Below are 5,679 nucleotides of genomic sequence, written 5' to 3' on the forward strand. Positions count from 1 at the left end.
GAGGTGATAAGTATGGGGCATATGCGTTTAGTTGAATACATTTTTAAATAGAAAAATAGTAAGTATAAATTTTCGAACTATAATTTAAAATTATCTTTTATTTTTTAATAGTTTTTCATTAAAAAAATTAATTTAATAATGCAAAAAACTTTCCTCCTTATCAATTATCAGCCACATATTTTAGGTCATAAGGTTTTATCAATATATGGGAATGTTGTCGCACAATAGAGCCAAATGATAGTCCATTATCTCTGAGTATAACAAGTTTATGTTTGTTCTTATAAGAGTGATGTACAATATCACCCTTCAAATAAAAAAAAATCAACATGAATGAGAAAAAGTTATAAAAGGATAATAGAGAGGACAATATTTGCAAATGAAAAGCGGTACCATTCATATAATGGCTTCAGGTACCATTTATATAGTAGAGTATTTTGTTTCAGTGAAACTAATCTCCATGATAATCTTTTTTGTCACTATTATAAAAGTTTGTATAAATTCTCCAAAATTTGTTTAGATTCTAGTATTTATTGTACCATTCATATAATACTAATGATACGTTTAAAATGGCTCAGGTACTATTTAGATAGGAGAGTATTTTATTTTACTTATTTTTTTGTTTAATTGAAATTAATCTCAACATAATAAATTTTTTTATCATTATTGTAAAAGGGTGGTATAAATTGTCGAAAATTTGGTTAGGTTTTAGTTTTTATTCTAGGTGGAATAGATAGACTTCATTTACAATCGCGAAGATTTCTTAGATATAATTAAGTGTTTAAATTTTTGGTTCTCTTTGAAAACATTATCATCAACTTTTTTTTATTAATGTGTTAGATTCTTATCATTTAATTCGATCTCTTACAAGTACATGAAATGCTCAAGAGGGATTTCATTTAGAAATCTTCCAGAGTATGCTCTTGGTATTCCCTTGTTGCTAGATCTGTGTGTGAAAAGTATAATGAATGCAATGACAAGTACTAAATTTTTTAATAATGAGATCATAATAAGTATTTTAGATATGTTAATATGTATTAATATTGAAAATAAGATTAAAGTGTTTTGACTCAAATTGTTATGAACAAATTTTCTCTACATTTTATGAAATTCTTAACAATATTATTTAAAGTTATTTTAAAAGACTTAGAAGATGAATTAATAGTTAACAAAAATATTTGAATAGACTATATAGAAGGAAAGGGGTATAAGGGGATTACGGATATTGAGGCACTAATAAGGTATTTAAAAACCATTAGCTTATTCTAAATTAGTTTTTAACTTTTTAAAATCATATTATTAATGGTTAAATATTTATTATTTTACTATATATATTATATGCTCATTTGTTTGCTTTATCAAAAACTCTAAAATTAGTAGAATAGTTTCAACATTATTCTTTGAAAATGTTATATGAAAACATTATAGAAATTTTGAAGTTTAAAATATGCCTCTTATGAAATATTAGAAAATAAAAAATAATAGTCGAAATAATAAAATACGATTAGTTTACATCATCAAATTTTAGAGGGAAAAAAGAGAAAGCAACTTTTTCAACTCATATATTCAACTTAATTCACAATAATTTTACTCAAATTTCAAGTGGGAGCACTTGGATGCAAAACTCAATTCAACCTAACTCACTATAGTTTTACTCAAATTTCAAGTGGGAGCACTTGGATGCAAAATTCAATTCATCATACAAAGATCACCCATGTTGCATATTATCAATGGACTTTGCTGCACGAAAAATGAGATCTACATGAAAAAACATGATTGCAATCACATTTTTCATTTATTTCTCATTTTTAATGTAGTAAGGTTCATTCAAAGTATGAAACACCAGCCTCGGATGAGTAATTAAATTCTACATCCAACAAGAACTCCCGCTAGAAATTTGATAAAACTATAGGGAGATAAGTTTACAATAAGAGTTGAAAATGTAGTTTTTTAATTTTTTAATCTTTTAACTTTTTTACTCAAAAAAATGATGACTTATCTCCATGGTTGACATCATTATCTTGAATCTTATTGGTTCTTAAAAATTTGATTCTGGTTGAACATTTTTGTTGGATTGAAAAAGACACTAAAACAAACCACCAAATCAAAAAGTGGTGCTACTAGTAGCCCTATTTTAATTGGTTGAGATTGTAACTGGTTTGAAATCACAATCATATGGGATAGAAAAAAACAACAAAGTTAAATATAATGCTATGAGTAACCTCATATTAATTTTTTGGATTTAAAATTACAATTTGTTTACAACCACAACATTCCCATCTTATCCTAACACAATTTAAAAACTTCAAATTAATTTCAAAATAAAATAAAAAAATTATTTACTCAAAATTAATTAATTCATAAATTTTTAATAAACTTTTGAAAAAATAGTTAAAATAATAAATAAAAAATTCTACGAAAAATAACATTAAAAAGTTCACCGTTTAAATATGACAAAATAACTCATTTTTTCCCCTCTAATCCAACATAAAAGAAAAAATAAAAAATAAATAACAGGAAAAAATAAAAATTATAAAGCAAAAACCAAATTCTAAAAAATAATAAAAATCTAAATTCAAAATAATATAAAAAATAAAATAAAATAAAAAAAATAAAAAACAAACCAAACAAATAAAATGGCCAGGGATGGAAATTCTCAAAATCAACGATGCCAGAACCACCTCTTGAACATAATGCCCACTTGTGTCCAGAGTACACCCTAAACACCTGTTACCTTCCATCAATAGTTTGTCGTCACTTGCTTCTCCTCCGCTTCTCCTTTGAAGTCACTATTGGCAACAATAAGTCTTCGGAAGGATTAGAGGAAGGAGGGGTAAGGGACTTGGTAAGGAGGAGGTGGATTGTGGACACATGTTGTGGTTATATGTGGGTTATAGTTAAGGGATGAGATTCATTAATTATCACCATGTTTTATGTTTTCTATTCAGGGATTTATTTATTTATTTATTTTTTTAATTTGTATTTGTTTCCAATAGGTTTATTTTTTATTTTTTTTTTGTCTTTTTATTATTTATTTATTTAAATAAATATAAATTTTTGTAATTACAATAAATTCATATATTTGAATTTAAATTACAAGTTTTCTTTGCAAATTTATATATATATATTATTAGACGGTAAAGTAACTACTTCCTCATTAATTTTATTATTTATTTATTTAAATGAATATAATTTTTTAATTAAAATAACGTTATTCATTTGAATTTTTTATTTGGATTCCTTTTCCTCCTTTTAATTTCAGGTTTTTCCATATATATATATATTATTAGAGGGGAAAGGGACTACTTCTTCATTAATTGGAAAAAAAATCTAAGAATTTTTTTCCCTTTTCCATTTCTAAATGAAGAAATGGGTTTTTCATTTTTTTAGTGATATGTTGAAAAATTAACTAAAGAAAATGAAATAATAGTTAATACTACTTTTCAATTTTGGAGTTAATTTCAAGATTCTCTTATTTGTAGTCATACAAGTGTGATTGTGATTTTAATCAAGCTTTATCTTTCACTTGATAAAAGTGATTTTTATTCTTGTAGTATCACTTTTCAATTCAAATGTCCATTTTAAGGTGCTATCAAAATAGTGATTTCAAATAAGCTACAATTTTAATCGTAAAAGGGAAAAGAATTACGTCCAATAAGAGAAGTTTCTAATTTATAAGGAAAAAATAAATATCCATTAAATGTGGATTTTGAAAATAATAATGAGACATCTCGTTATGTTGTTAAATTATTAATTTTTCTTTAAAAAAGGAGTTCCAAATAAGCTACAATTTTAATCGTAAAAGGGAAAAGAATTACATCCAATAAGAGAAGTTTCTAATTTATAAGGAAAAAATAAATATCCATTAAATGTGGATTTTGAAAATAATAATGAGACATCTCATTATGTTGTTAAATTATTAATTTTTCTTTAAAAAAGGAGTTCTTAGAAAAACCTATGAAACGAACATTTTTATACTATTATTGTTAAATAATAATCTATTACTAGTTTGTAAAAATCTCAAACTTTCAATCTATCTAAGTATTTTTTTTTATTAATTTTCATTTAATCCATACATTCATATGTATTAGTTGACAACATTCATTTATTCAATCGTCGAGAATATTATAAAAGATGGAAAATCATATTAGAAATAGAAAAAATCATTGAAACAAGGATTTAATGGCTACAAAATTAAGAAATTGTTGAGTACCTTCACAAATGGAAGAAGTTAGGTGGTATGGGAATATATAGAATCCCTTAATAAGAGATTTTATACTTGGTATTGGGAATGTTAAGACCTAAGAGAAAAGTCAATATCAAGTATAGAATCCCTTATCAATCCCTAAATATTTGGTCGCTATACTTCTAATGCTATATTAGTAAGTTGGTTGGAACCTTTATTATACCATTCTTTCCTTTATCTTTTTAACCATCGTCTCCTATATATATATATATATATATATATATATATATATATATATATATATATATATATATATATATATATATATATATATTCCAACAAGACCTAGTGAAAGAGTCATATTAGTTTGTCTTATGTATTGAATTAATTCTAAAAGGAGGCTTCCACCTGAAGTAGATTCTAGTCATTAACCTTTTATAATTTTTAGGACACCTAGTTGAAAAAAATTGTTAAGCGTGCTATTTATTAAAAAATAATTGTAGCAATAAGAAGGAAACACTTTTGGATAGGAAAAAGAAACATGTAGCTAATTACAAAGATAGGTACATGGAATGTTAAAATAAGAAGGAAACACTTTTGGATAGGAAAAAATAAACATGTAGCTAATTACAAAGATAGGTACATGGAATGTTAAATGGTGAAGGATGAGGACAGAAACCTACCATATTTTCTATAGTCATTATCAGTTCCAAAGTGAAAATGAAAAGTGTTGCCCATATCTTTTATCATTAGGTTTCCTAGGATAGCTAGACAACATGATTCAATAATGGTGATGTGGATAAGATAAAAAATATTTCCCATTTCATTCGATTGAAGCTAATTCTTTTGGAAGTTAATATTGTTTATATCTACATGAAGGAAATTTTTTGGGTGTATCGTGCACCTTAGGATATCCAAAGATGTTATAAATTTTAAGATTATTATAGAAATTATTTGGTACATATTTGGATTTTAGGATAGAATATTAGTTTTAAACTGATGTGCAGATAGAGATAATGAGTCAAGTGATTGAAGACATGTTAAGGATATATTTAACAGATAACACAACCAATGCGAAGGAATACTTGCATTTTGTTTGAGATTTTCTACAACAAAGGGTACCAAGCTTCATTGAACATGAGCCTATACGAAGCTCTACAGTGTATATGTCAAAATTTTATATAGTTTTTTCAGTTCATATAATCCAATAGTCAAAATGTTACTTGCTATAGCATTGCTTAAGTTGTTAGAAGAATTAATTTATTAAAATTAAATAGAATTTAAAGGAAATAGAAGTTAGGAGAAAGGGTTATGTAGACTAAAAGTAGGATGAGTAATTAAAAGTGGAAGAGCATTCATTATGAAGGTGAAGCACAAGCATTCATTGTTCTAATTGGGTTGTTGTACAAGCTTACATTACTTACTTCCATGAATTTGCATATGTATTTCATGTATATTCAGTAGAAAAGTATATGTGTGATATTAACTATTTGATG

The sequence above is a fragment of the Pinus tabuliformis genome, chromosome J, assembly GCF_031772625.1.
Source record: "Pinus tabuliformis cultivar Carrire ecotype Pingquan chromosome J, CPIR1, whole genome shotgun sequence".
Lineage (NCBI taxonomy): Eukaryota > Viridiplantae > Streptophyta > Pinopsida > Pinales > Pinaceae > Pinus > Pinus tabuliformis.